General features: G+C 32.1%; 1 non-coding gene across 1 annotated transcript; it reads right to left on the minus strand.

Annotated features, from left to right (window-relative positions):
* Nucleotides 1-5,666: 5,666 nt before the first annotated feature.
* On the minus strand, nucleotides 5,667-5,747 carry TRNAL-AAG. The gene has a single exon. It is a non-coding gene; the product is annotated as a tRNA-Leu (tRNA).
* Nucleotides 5,748-14,002: the final 8,255 nt, after the last annotated feature.

Here is a 14,002-nt window from a genome sequence, read left to right on the forward strand (position 1 = left end):
CCCCTTATCTTTATTGACTTCTCTCAAGATAAGTACTGCTCCTCCCACCTTAAAAGTTCCATTTCTCATAGCCCGGGAGTGCCATTTTATATTTGGGACGGCTTTATGCTTCTTAAAGCAGCTTTTTCGTACAAAAAATAATTTTTTTTTTTACTAAAAAATTGCTTTAAGAAGCAACGAGAAAACCTAAATCATTATTGTGAAGTATGTAGCGATGGTGGTATATCTTACATTTTATTATTATTTTTAATTCAATATTGTTGTTATATATATATATATCTGCTGAAATTTCACCATCTAATCAACAAATTGATGTAATTGTATTCTTTTTCCCCCTTATCTTTATTGACTTCTCTCAAGATAAGTACTGCTCCTCCCACCTTAAAAGTTCCATTTCTCATAGACCTGTGAGGTTGTCTTTAGCCAAAATAAAGGTAAATATGTGATATGTATATATAAACATTTCAAAGTTTAGCTGCTTCATTTGGGACGATTTTCTTATACAAAAATTTTAATTTTGCACTAATAATTTACTTTTAGAAATAATAAAAAAGTATAAGGCTTCGTTTGGGACGGCTTTATGCTTCTTAAAGCAGCTTTTTCGTACAAAAATAATTTTTTTTTTTTACTAAAAAACTGCTTTAAGAAGCAACGAGAAAGCCTAAATCATTATTGTGAAGTATGTAGCGATGGTGGTATATCTTACATTTTATTATTATTTTTAATTCAATCTTACATCTTCACTTGTTGTTATTGTTATTATTATTATTATATATATATGAGTTTTAATAAGCACCTAAGTGGACCCATTCTTTGCCATGTTCCCATCATGGCAAAGGAGGATGCCATGTTCCATCATCTTTGCCACACAACAACATACAATGTCAACATGGTTAAGTTAGGTGACCAAGAAGAGGATAAAATTGGCTATTAAAGACAATTAGTTTTGTTGGGTAGATTGACATCTCGTCGAAGAAAAAAAAAAATTATGCAGTTATGTATTGACATAACTTTCATTAAAATGACTTAAAAAGTTATTAGATTTGCGCTGATATTAGTAGGTAATTATGATATCATAAATTGTACTAATCTCGGTGTGAATCCAGTGACATTCAATTTATCGTGATAAAAGTTATGTACATTTGCATATTCATAAGTAATTTTTTTCTCGGTACAATCATGCCTTTATTCAAATTTGTAGTTTTCCAATCAATAAAGGCTTGAGTTAGGTCGAGTTAAGTCAAAATTTTGACCTTATACTACTTGTAATATTGATGTGATACAATAATGCTTGATGTTTGATACAAATTAATAACCTATTTTTTTATAGAAATTGAGAATTTATTTACACATGAGTTGTTCATGATCCTAAATCTTTGAAGAAGATTTATATGTTGTATAGTGCTTTTTAGGATATGATTTCAATTCATGTAAGAACTTACTATTTCAAATTATTAAAAAATTTGATTAAAAATTAAAGGTTGCCTTAGTGTAATTATCATTTAAAAAGAGAAAAAATTAAATAATGATTTGATAACAAGTTGAAATTTTATGAAAATATTAATAAACTTCATTGGAAATATTGATATTATTAATTTTTTTTTATTTATATCAAATTATTAATATTTTTAATAGATTTTAAATTCAAAAATTTAATTGGAATATTGAGCTTTATATTATGTGGAAAGTGTGATTCACCCTCTATTGAGAAGCATTATGAGTTGTGCACAAGTCAAGATATCTCAAATGATTGAATTAATCAAGTTAGGTCAGGTATGTGATATAACTACAGAATAATAGTGGATTGCCTAAAAGTGCTCGCTCCGCTTTAGTATTTAGATAACTTGGATGCTTGATTCTCTACATGACATAACTAATCTAAATTTTGAGGAAAACTTTATAGTCAAGATAAAGTTGATTTTGAAATTTATAGTAGCTTAGTAAGCCGACCGTTGTCAATTATAGGAAAGATAAGGAGATGCTTCACTATATAGAAGAAGAAGTTACATGGTTGCTCCTTGATCACTCTACTACAACTCTCACTCATTACAATAGGTATCAGTTTACAATTTGGTAGGGTTTAGAATAAGGCTTGAGTTTATAAACAGTAGAAAAGGTTCAAAAGATTAGTATTTATAAATGTTGGGTTGGTTGGGATAGAACCCATCAATAATTGTGATGTGGAGGCAAACAATGGATGGCTTTGATGGGGACAAAAGTAGTGGGACATATCTTGAGTAAATATAGAGAGGTGATTCCATGTGATGATCATTGGACGATCAATTTATTAAGTGGTAGCTATTATGAAAAGTGTTAAAGATATGTGATAGATAATTATTACGATAAATAAAGAATCTTTGGACAGTAGTTTATAATATGTAAGGGTGGTGCCCATGTAGCGATTATTAAGTGATAGAAGAGGCTGACGATGGTTAGTGTACTTGTTAGAACTATAATGAATTTGAGAAGAGATTCATGCGGAAGATAGAGACATATATGTAGAATAGATCCAATCGGGAGATTACGATAAATGGGCTTGCAATCCTTTAAAAAAATTCACTTAGGCCATTGATATGGTTTATGCAGTTCGCAATCAACCTGTCATCATTGACCACTGCTCCACCTAACATTTCTTCTTATCAAGTACTCCTCAAGAATGTCATCAACAACTCATCTCTAAGAAGTATTTTTTACAATTATGTCTCTTGAGGGGAGTCTAGTTCTTCTTAATATGTCTCTTCTCCTTTTAGGACCTAATCCAAGACTACTCAATTTCTTAGAAACATCGCAAGAGCCCTTTAGAAGAATATTTACTATTATTGCTGATGATTGGCTCATGTGTATTTATTCAGGCATGTGATAGTAAGTACTTGCTTATAGTTTGCACTTCTCATTAAATGTGCTTATCTTAACAATATAGTCTTCAAGATATGTCCACGCATTATAATATTTTGATTTGACTGAGGGTTATTGTCAATTAAGCTTCTTCAGAACTTTTAGTATCCGAATTTGTTAAAAAATATGAGCTTCCCATCTCCTTCGTGCTTGTTGATACATTTACATTTTTTGTGAGGATTGGAAATCTTGACCTTAAGTCCCTCAAATCATTAAAATAACTTGTCCAACCATGGAGACACTCAACCCCTCTAAATATTCATTTGTAGGTCATTTGAGGATGATTAAAGATAGATTTATTGACGAATAATCGTGATAGAAATATAACTTAACAATCTTGCACCAAGGACTTCAACCGATCTCAACAATAATCTTGCACGGAAATCTTATCCATTTTTTAATAATTGATATTAAACAAATAAATATTATAATTTAAATTGAATTTAAATATTATAAGAATAAGCATTGAATCACTCTCACTCAATGACCACATTATAGTTAGGTATTGCATGTTAAACCTCATGCACTCAAATATGTAACTAAGCTATACAATATTGAGAATTACAACCCATCTAAATATATACAAGCAATGATCATTGATCTTCAACAAGACTTTGATTGCTCCTCATGTACACATAAATGACCCTAAGCTTCTTAAGAAGTTAAAAATTATAGATTTACAATACATATAGACACAACATATAATTTTTTATTGCATCTCTATCTTAATCAGAGTAGTTGTGTGAACTAGAATGCTTAGGCTTCATTTGTGACAGTTTTCTTACTGCTTTACGAAGCAGCTTTCTAGTACATAAAATTTTAATTAAAAAAAAATACTAAAAAATTGTTCCAAACCAAACTTTAGGTTTCATGTATGATAGCTTTCTTACTGCTTCTTAAAGCAGTTTTCTAGTACTAACATAATATAGCGTTGTTCGACAATCTTCACCAACTTCCATTTAGTAGTGGACTAATTTTCTCGTTACGACTATAATTAAGGGGATACGAGAATGATAACAAAAGACAAGAAGACAAAGCTAAAACTCTTAGAGAGCATTTGAGGAATGATGAGTTGCTTGGCATGCCATCCAAGTTGGCAAGACTTAACCACCCATAGCATTTCTCATCTTAGTAGATAAGTGTCATTGTGGATGAAAGCAAACTATCCAATTGGTGGTTGAGATGATTGAGAATAAGCACCTAAGTAGTTCTAATGGGTCAACTTATAAGCAAATCCGATCGTTTCGATGGGTTAATCTAAGAGATGATTTCGATTAGTTCGATCATTTATAGGATAACAAGCTCTTGAACATAATTCATTATCCCAACTAATAATCTTAGCATTGTCATTTCTAATTGCCCATTAAGCATATTGTGTTATAGTCATGTTATTTTGTTATATTAAACAAGAAATTTTACTATCATTTGCTTATCATATTTCACACTTTACTTTTTTGGGGGTATTTGAGCTGTTACGACAAACTCATGCACACATCACATACGCAAGCTTTTGAGCCCAAAACCTCTTGGTTTGTAATCAAAGTTCCCAATTAGGGGTGTAACTGAGTCAAGCTGACTCTCGAGCCAGTTCGGGCTCGACTAGTTAACATGCTCAACGAGTCGAGCTCGAATAGGATTTCGAGCTTGACAGTTTATCGTGCTTGAGTTCGAATAAGACACCGCTCGACTCGCGAGCTCATATAGCAGCTCGCAAACGAAAATTGCGAGCATGCATTTCTATGGGTAGGATTTTTTGCAGACAGGATTTTTCTCGGGTAGGAATTTACGCAGGTGGTAATTTTTGCGGGCAAGAAATCCCGGGCAAAGTTTCGCGGGTAGGAATTTCGCCGGCAGAAGTGTCGCAGGCAGGAAAGTTTCGTGGGCGAGACGACACGAACAACTGTCGAGGCTTGCTAGCTTGCTCGAGCTCGCCTTTTGAGCTCGGGCTCGTTTCTAACTAACGAGCTAAGCTCGATAGTGTCAAAACTCGACTCGCCCCTACTCCGAACAAATAAAACAAGATAAGTTGTGTCATACTTTTTCCTTAAATACCCCTAAAAATTTATATACTATTATTTTTCAAAATTAATTTCCTAAAAACATAATTTTTTATATAATTTTATTTAAACATCATGCCTGGAAAAAGGGTTGAAATAGAAAAAAAAATTTGCTAAGAAAGTGATCTCAACATGAAAAAAAAAATCTTTTGCTAATCATATTCCATGCTTTGTAATAATAATACTAATAAAAGTTAGTTGAGAGTGAGATTTGCTAATCATTTTTCAATCTTTCACTAATCATATTAATCATGCTTCACGCTTTTTAATAGAATAACAAAAGTTTGTTAGGCGTGGGATTTGCTAATCATAGTTCAATCTTATGCTAATCATATTTCATACTTTTTAATTTCAAACTTTAAATAACACTTTAAAAAAAATTAAATATTATTCTTTTACTTATTATTTTTTAAAGAAGATACTATGCTTTTCTTTAGTTAATAATTTCTTTTATTAGTAATTTTTTTGCTCATGATATTTCATTATTAAGCTAATTATGTATATTTAGTTATTTACACTACATTAATTTAGCTTGAGCTTAAACTTAATTAATTAATTATTTATGTTAGATTTTGAGTTAACTTTCGTGTTCGCTCATTTATTATGAAAAAAATGTAATAATTATTAGAATAAATTTAATAAAAAATATAAAAGAAATAAAAAGAATCACTCACTATAAAGAATAAATTCAATTTATTAAAAATAAACTTGATATGTTGAGAGTGGGATTTGAACCCACGCCCTTTCGGACCAGAACCTTAATCTGGCGCCTTAGACCAACTCGGCCATCTCAACTTTTTGATTTTGCCTAACAGACTAAAGTTTTTATTTAATTGCTTAATTTATTACATCTCCAAAGAAACATTCTTTTTATACTCTTTTTTATTTATAATATCATTATTCTTATGCCTCTATTTGTAAATATTTGTTATTAAATTGATAAAGTTTATTGCAAGCTCAAACCCAATTTATTTTTTAATTAAATTCTTTATAAATACATATAATTTTGATGATTTATATGTAATTCTTCATTTAATTAAAATCATACATATGAATATTGTTGGGTTCATTTCTTTAATTTAATACTATATTTTTTGGTGTTTAACAAATATATTATCAAAATTTTATTTTAGTGGTTTAAACTCTTATATACTATGCTTTAAAGATAAGGCATCTGTATAATTCGATGGAGGTTTATCTGAGCGATTAGTTTTATGAATGAATGTAAATTTATATATTTTTTTCACTAACATTCAAATTTTATAAAAGATTAAAAATAATAAAGCAATTACATTTTAGGCTCAATAATTGCTTTCGTCCGCATGAATTATTCTTTAGAAATAGTCTCATAAGTTCATCCTTCATTCATTTTTAAACTATAATTAATAGTTCTCTTAAGATAAATATTAATAAAGAATATCATTTTAAATCGGCCATACTTTATCTCAATGAGGGATAGTTAAGATGATCTAAAAACTACATCTAAATTAATTTTTAGGTCGCATCTTTTACCACATAGAGAGTTATCTAAATCCTTAAAAAATTAATGTTTGGGTTACACTCACTCAAGAGGACTATGCAATATAAAGTTTCTTGGCCATTAAAGAGAGAGCTTGTGGAAGCTAACTTGGTTGATTAAAATCATAGGTTGGGGAAGGGAAGTAAATGAAGACATAGGCTAGGCTTTGTTAGTGACCAAATCATATACAAATTATTATCTCATTTTCTCTATAAATTAGCTTTTCTCACTACAGAAAAATTTGTCGGAAAATCTGCCAGAAATGTTTCATCGCATCCGTCGGAAATTCACTGAAAATCCGTCGGTAATAACGGAAATTCACTGAAAATCTGTCGGAAATAGATGATTTTCCTGTAGTGCTTTCATGCTTTTAAATTTATTCATCTTAATAATTGTGCTAAAATCTCTAGATAGTGTTCATCTTATTATTATTATCATTCATTATGCTAATATGTAGAGAAAAATTATCTACGAGTACATAAGAGTGACTTCTATATCAAGACAAACCAAATAAATTGAGTTACACATAATTCCTATGCTAATAATTTTTTTAGACTTTGAGCCAATTAAGATAAATGCATATACATCACATACATAAGCTTCAAATTCAAGACCTCTTAGTCGATAATCAAAACTCTCACTTAATATATCAAGACTAATTACATTTTTTTTAATGAAATTATTTGCAAGTTTTAGAGGAGAACACTCTCCATGCAAACCATCCAAAAGTTATAATCTTTATAATAATAATAAAGACAAAAATTTAGATAACGGTCTATTCATAGCCATTTAAAGAAATTTCTCACTTCAAGAATTAGTATTATTATTATTTTCATTAACATGTCTAAACTTTTAACCTCAAAGATGCTAACCCTCACACCTTTCTGAACGAGATATAAATCCTATTAAAGTAAGCCTTTCTTTTGAAGTGAATCTTCTGCTCTCGATATTATGAAGCTTTGAAACTCTAACGCGGCGGACTGTCCCATCCCTTCTCTCTCTCTCTCTCTCTTCTTCCTTATGTCTGGATCCTTCTTTCTCTGTGTAGAGCACGCATGGGTACGACCCCTATGTCTTGGTCCAATCCTCACTTCCTGCTTCGATGCCACCCTACTTCTGCACACCTACCCTCTTCTTCCCACGCCTCTCTGCTTGAATTAACTATATGTATATATATCTATTCTACTATTTTATTTTATACAATTGCACGCTTTCTGTATCTCCTCTCTCTTCCATTAAGACTTGCAACTGCCCTTCTTCTTCTCCTACTATATAAACCACCAGAGTCTCTCCATTCTTGCTTCAGTGCTTGCTTTCTAGTCTTCTCGTCACATATTTCTCTCTTAGAAATTTCTCTTCTCTTTGTCCCCTTACTCTCTCTCTCTGATCCTGTTCCTAGCTCTTCTTTCTTCATTTTGTATTCTCTTACAGTTTACTCTTCGCAAGAGAACAATATTTATCTACATAATTCTCATTTGATTCCGTAGGTTAAATTCTGTTTTTTATGTAGTTGCAGTAAGGTTTATTTCTTTTGATTTGCTATATTTTATTATAGAGAATTGTTGGGAAAAGAAGCTTGTGCATGTGTTTTCTCTCTCTTTTAGATCTAATAACTCGAGCTTGTCGACAAAGACTGACTATATTTAATATTTGGTCTTGCATTTGATTTGTTGCTTAGGATCTTGGAGTTGACTTGATCTTCAAAATCTTTTAAATAAGTACCAAATCCACATGCTATATGTTTGCTACTAATTAAATGCCAGTGTATGGTTCATTATTTATCTCTTCTAGGTTTCTACATACGAGCATGCTAGCTAGCTATAATTTGTCTTTCTTCAATTGTATTTATTCGTATATTCTCTCTCTCCTGCTCTTCATCTCTATCCCTAGCTCCTATCTAGTATCAATGGTCATACATCAAAGTTGACCAAGCTCTCTCTCTCTCTCTCTCTCTCTCTCTCTTCTCTCTCTCACGAGCTCCATTTAATGCTTTGGTTGTGGAATTTGACCAAGAGTGCCTAGGGGAACAGGTGAAGCTGCCAGCATGATCTAGGTTTGGGTGATCTTGATAAAGTTATTTCTATCAGAGTTGCATATGACCCGCAATATATGTAGTGATATGTAAATTTTATGTTTACTTTGATTTTTCTCTTAATTATATAGAAGTTTTGCAATCGAAAAGTTAATCTAATTTGTAATGCTAAACTCTTCTAAAAAATGAGTACAATCTTTCAGAGAAGATTGTAATCTCCTTTGCTTAATCTCCTTTCACAGAAGGTGTTTTTGATTCATTATACATAGAAAAGTTCAGTCAATTCTAGGTCATGCTCGGCAGCCTCACCCCTTCCCAACTTGAAGCTCAAGAACAACACTTTCTGTTCATATATTTCAGTGTACATACTCAAGAAAACTACTGTAAATTTAAGCTGAGGCTAAGGTAAAGTATGTTTAATTCAGAAACTATTTCATTATAAGCTATCTTAATTGTATTCCTTTTTGTTCTTAACAGGAAGTTATGCTTACTTCCTGCTGCAGCTGGAGGGATGCTTTCAAGCTCATTTAATCTCTTTTATATGTATAAAAACTGTGGTTTTGGAAAATTAAGATCTGAAGCTGATAAAGTTCCAGATTCTGGAAAATATTGCATAAGTTCTATTATTTCCCATAAACTACGCGTATATTTTTATGGTGGAAAGGAATATCCTTGTGTGGTTTAATTTCCCATTTTGTTTGGAACTTCAGAACAACAATTTTTTGAAAAAAAAAACTATTCTCTCAGTCAATCATCCCAATAAGTGTCAAAAGAAATGTAATTGTTAATATGGTTATTTATTTCTGACAATTTATGAACTATTGTATTTTCATAATCTGCTGAAACTTTCATTTAATCAGATGCGTTTATGTTGTTGCTCTTTATTCTGTTTGCATGTTCAATATTTGAAGTTGCCAGTGATTGACCAGTTTAGATTGGGTGTCCTTCGCTTTCATTATGAGCACCATTACTGGAAGCATTATCTTCAATATGAACAACATTCAAGCCAAACAAATCTTGAAAATAATCACTAGGATCCGTATTATCTTCCTCATCACCTAGACAATCTGATGAGTAACACATCCAGCCAATTCAACTAATGAACACATGACCCTTTTTAACATCACAAACTTCCATATTACACAATCTAAGTTCTCACTTCAAAGAGTATTATCTTTAGCAATTCTCACAAGTATTAATTAAAGAAAAATTATTACCATCCACAATATTAATGCCCTCCCTTTGATCAAAGTTAGGCTTTTCAATTAAAAGAGAATCTCAAGGAGAATGAGAAGAAATACCCACAAGTAGCAGAGCCTTTTTGCCAACCTCCACAACGGCAGAACTACCAATACACACATCATCAAAAGGGTCCGATTCACAAATCAAATGGTGCAAAATATCAGTATCTTGCAAAGATAAGTCAACATTATGGCCAAAAAGTTAGTAAGGTAGTAATAGCCATAGCATCAATGTTCACATGTTGAGCCTCAATTCTAATCCCCATAGAATTAATAATAGGTTTAGGAGGAGCCCAAATTAAGTGAGGGTGAAGATTATAACATTCAAATTTACAATACTACAGGTACTTACAATGATCACAAAAGGTGGAAAACTCCTCCATAACTTTTTGGATGTAATCTAAATTTTATGGATTTAAGCCAAACAATCTTAGAATAACTTTTGGAAATATCAAATTTAATAAGAACCCTATCTATAGAAGATTGAGACCTAACAGTAGTGACATTATCACTTTGATGTAGCAATTAGAGACGAAGTAAGATATTGATGGGAAAAAACTCCACTGTAATTCATATCATTAATCAGTTTAATTAAAAGATGCTTAGGATCCAAAATAGTGACCTAACAATTCTCGATCAATTTTAAGTGACCTAACAATTCCCGATCAATTTTAAGTTAAAGAAAACTTATTAATTGACTCTAGAGGAGGATGATGTTTCAAAAATTTACCAACCAATGTAAAATCAAAAGGTTAAGCCAGGGAAAGGATTTTCTGCTCCGAAATCCATAACGGCGGAAGCCCACGATGTGTTGTATATTTGAAGTCGAGAAATCCTCTCGAAAGAGAAGCCATGGACAATACTCTAAGAAATGAACTAGAATTTTTTTGGCCACAAAGAAAATCATCGTTCGGATGATTAAAAACCATCTAATCGAAACATGACCTGAGGTGTAATGATCGCAAATGAAAAATGAAGAAGGAAATAGAGCAAGAGAGGAAAAAATACCAGGAGAAGAAATCACATAGGAGCGAACCAAGAAAAGGTGAAAGGGGTTCCTTGTGCATGAACCCTAGCATAGCCATTTGATAGCTTTTGAGTTTCTTTTTAATCCTCACACCCATATGCAACAATAGTTAATGGATCATTGCCAAAGTTGATTGGATCAATTAGGTTGAATAAACTTGGTATGATTTTCCAAATTTGATGGATTTTTTTGGAGGTTATAAATACAACAATTCATTTACTAACTATCGAAGATTAAAATTCATTTTTAGGAAATAGATGACATTTGATTAAAATGCCAAAAATAAAAATAAAAATGAAAAAGTGAAAAAAAAACATAGATTGAAATTTTATTTTAATTCATCTAATTGATGGCCTATATCATATTTTCATTGTTGCATTTTATTAAAACTTGTTAATTATGAATTAGGTTGTTAGACCCAAGCTTATATTCCAGCAGTTAACCAAGAGGGGTGTGAATTGATATTTAAAAATTTCCCTCTTATATTTTGAAACGATAAAAATCTTAAAGTGAAATTTTCTGAAAAAGATTTTTCCACCATAGATCAACAGAAAATTATAAAGTAAAAAGTAGTGGAAAATAAAAAGACACAAGATTTATAGTGGTTCGGTCAAACACGACCTACATCCACTCCTTGAAGCCCCCCGCTTCAGGTATTGCACTATTATCACTTAGTGTATCTCCTTTTGCCCCACAGCAAGGTCGAAAAGCCTTCACAAAAACTCTCTTCCATCACTATCCAATGCGGCAGAGAACCGTCATTCTTTTACACCCTCTAAGTTTAGGCAGAGTACCTCCCGCTGTTCACACTCTCCAAGTGTAGGCAGAGAACCTTCTCGCTATTCACACTCTCCAAGTGTGTAGGCAGAGAACCCTTCATCCTTTCACACTTCTCCAAGTGTAGGCAGAGAACCTCCCACTGTTCACACTCTTCGAGTGTCGGTAGAGAACCGAATCTCCTTAAAAGATCTTTTCACGAGAAATCTAGAAGGACAAGAGAAAAAAGTGAAGTAACCACAATTCATAAATAGAGATTCTTACCTTTGAATACTAAGTGAACCCTTCATGCTCTAGTAGTAAGAACTCTCTTTCAAACACTCTCTTTCACTCTCTCCTTCAATCTCCCTTTAGTTTGCATGAAGACCAATGAAAAAAAGATTACAAGACAATTTTAAGTGTACCTTTTATATGAAAGATACGAAAAATCATCCAAAAACTACAACATCTTAAATATGTACGTACTCGATCGTCCAGTACGATCGAAATTTGTACGTACGAACAATGTAAAAACTGTTGCGTACGAACTCAATGTGCATTGGTACGAAATGACTTCGTATCCGATCATCGCCCCGTACGAACATAGTTCGTCTGGTACGAACTGTTATTTCCAAGCTTCGTTGAAACGAAACTACAGGACGGTCCATATGTTTAAGGAACAGATGACAGATGTCCAGGGATGAATGTACAAGTTCGTCTAGACGAACAGTACAAAGCACGAGTCCAGAGAACATCGTCTTGAAACGAACAGGGTAAAATCTTCTGGACGAACAGTTCCAATTGAGAATTTAGAGGACATCGTCCAGGGATGGGACAATTCATCTGGACGAACAGTTCAAAGTGAGAAATCAGAGGACATCACCCAGGGATGAATGGGACAATTCGTCTCGACAAATAGTTCAAAGTGAGAAATCAGAGGACATCGTCCAGGGACGAACTGGGTAAAATCGTCTGGACGATCAGGACTTAGAAAATTTCTCTTACTTTCTGTTCGTTTCATTGCTCTCCGAGGGGTATAAATGACATGATCGTCCCGTACGATCAACGTAAGAAATTTTGACTTTTAAAGATCTCCATCATTGTGTGTGTGTTAAGTTACTCAATTACAATCACACTCTCTCTGGTTAAAAAATGAACAAAATACAGACTCCAAATTACAAAATATTATAATCAGATTTTTATTTGAAGTCTTCAACAATCTGGAGTTTGATTTTCCTGAAATTTTAGTACACATAAGAGCCAAAAACACTTCTTCCAAAATGTGTTAGGAGAAATTAATAATCAATACAACAATATTTGGAATCATCAAAATAACAAGTTGCACGAATATAAAATATGCAAAAGCTAAGTAGCAACTCTCTTAACACATTGTTCATGATTGTTCGATTATAAAGAATCACATCCCGATGAATTTCATTCAAATATTAAATGTTACTCCCCTCCTTATAAATAAAAACTTATATAAATTGAAAACATAATAACAATATTAAAATATCATTACTGAAATAACCCACAAATATTGGATACCTTGTGGGGACTCTACCTACTTCCAACCTCTACAATGACTTTTTCTATGAAGGTCGACTCATTACTAAGGCTTCGATTGTGACTTTTTTATTGTTGTTTGCTAAATTAATTTTCTAATACAAAAATTTTTTAAACTAAATTTTTTTGTACTAAAAGTCAATTTAGAACACACTAAGAATATTGTCCCAAATGAAGCCTACATTTTTCTAACATTTATTCTTCGCCTAAACCACAAAGTAAGGTTCACAACGTAATATCCTTGTTTATTAAATTTACATGAAAGTGCCTCTTTCATGGCTAGACAGATAAAATGCCCATTTACTATTTTGCACTCTACTCCTTATTCTTTTAATTGAATGGATAGTAGTAAATACTTAACATATTAGTGTAAGAGTGCATAAATCAAATTTAACAAGTGATCTTATTCATAGTATGCAAAAGGCTAAAATTTTAGCTTGAAGATCAATTGAATATTAAGTCAAATTTGATTTAGATCGAGCCAAACGAACAGAGTCATAAGACAAATTTTTGGCTCAGTCCAACTTCGAGCTGATTCCGAGTTAGATTTGGACCAAATCAATCAAATTGGATCGAAGCCAACTCAAAATATAGATTTAAGATTAAGTTGGTTGAAATTTTATCGTCAAGATAGATTGAAGATTAAATCAAATGTTGATTTAGAATGAGCTAGATGAGCAGAGTCAAAAGTCAAATTTTTGACTCAGCCCGAACTTCGACTGAATCTAAACTAAAATTGGATCAATTCGATCCATAATATGATTTTGAGCGAACTTATATATGTTCGAATTGGCTCGAAATCAGATCATTCTTATCGCTAATTGTGCATGCTTTCTCAAACAAAGTAAGAGAAGAATTGACCTGCAAATTATGCCAAGTTGATCAATAAATAATTTCATTATGATTCCT

This window comes from Dendrobium catenatum, unplaced genomic scaffold (genome assembly GCF_001605985.2).
Source record: "Dendrobium catenatum unplaced genomic scaffold, ASM160598v2 fragScaff_scaffold_157, whole genome shotgun sequence".
NCBI classification, from domain to species: Eukaryota; Viridiplantae; Streptophyta; class Magnoliopsida; order Asparagales; family Orchidaceae; genus Dendrobium; species Dendrobium catenatum.